This window comes from Pteropus vampyrus, unplaced genomic scaffold, assembly GCF_000151845.1.
Source record: "Pteropus vampyrus isolate Shadow unplaced genomic scaffold, Pvam_2.0 Scaffold53, whole genome shotgun sequence".
In the NCBI taxonomy this organism is placed as follows: domain Eukaryota; kingdom Metazoa; phylum Chordata; class Mammalia; order Chiroptera; family Pteropodidae; genus Pteropus; species Pteropus vampyrus.
Window position 1 is genome coordinate 5,054,948 of NW_011888834.1, and position 1,173 is coordinate 5,056,120.

The 1,173-nt window shown below is 39.6% G+C and overlaps 1 protein-coding gene and 1 pseudogene across 1 annotated transcript in view; one reads left to right on the top strand and one right to left on the bottom strand.

The window, feature by feature from the left end:
- The window catches only part of ADAM7 (ADAM metallopeptidase domain 7), a 52,117-nt gene that overhangs the window by 25,758 nt on the left and 25,186 nt on the right, over window positions 1-1,173 (top strand). The gene's annotated exons all lie outside the window — the stretch shown is intronic.
- LOC111739789 lies at window positions 9-126 on the bottom strand (annotated as a pseudogene).

Here is a 1,173-nt window from a genome sequence, read left to right on the forward strand (position 1 = left end):
TTTTTTTATGCCTATAGCACCTGGTCTTCCTAGGTGGTCTCCCATCCAACTAGTAACCAGGCCCAACCTTGCTTAGCTTCCGAGATCAGCCGGGATTGGCATGTTCAGGGTAGCATGGCCATAGACAAAAAGAAGCAATTGACTTTTGAATAGTACACAGGGACAAAACGTTGTCTGACTATACAGAAAGTTCCCGTATGAACTTCCAAATAATCTTTCTTTCTAATTGTGATTAATACCTAAAAGGAAAAATCTGACATATTCATATTCCTGGACAGGATTGACATTGGTAAGCATAGCACATTTAGAATCCACTTAATATACTTACCGGCTTCCGACACTGTCTCCCCTCAGCCTTCCACACCATGGCATTCCAACTCCACCAAAACCTACCTTTCTGGGGAAGCATCTCATTCTCTGAACATGTTCCCTCAGCAAAGTGTGTCCATCCAGTGACCAATAGCAGAGACGAGCATCTTCTCTACCATTAAAAATGACAGATAACGAATCTCATCAATTAAGCCTGCCACAGCTTTAATATTCCTAAGAAAGTGTTTGGATTTATCTAGAATACTAGGTCATTAATTTATGAAAAGGGGGGGGCATTTTTATCATTTTTGTTATTCAAAATACCTAGCACACATTCCTCGTCTATAGAAAAATAACAAATAATTGTGAGTCAAACTGACTTCAACCTTGTATTTCACATAGTCCTGTTATTGTAAGGAATATTAAATTATGGAAGAACAGGTTTGGAGCAATGGAGTCTTCTGGCATCTCTCCCAATGCCCTTAAAATGACTATATAAGATAGAGACCCACTTGACCTACTTCATTTACCTATAACACCAGTGTTTCTCCTAAGGTCTACAAACAACCTGCAAATGTATTTTCTATCACTATCTAAATGTTAACTTTCAGTTTCAAATCAGAACTGTGAAGCTTCACTTGTAGTGAGAGGTCGGGTCCAGCCCTTTGGCTGATTGATGAGAGTGACCTAGAACTCCAAAGTAATATCATTTTGATTTTCATGTCCAGGATGACCTGTAGCACATATATTTTCAGGGAAACATGTACCCGGCTTGGTCTTGGATATGCGTGCACTGGTATGCCCCCAAATTTGGGAGAGTTAAGTAAAATAACACCATAACCTTCGTAGTAAGCAAGATCAGCC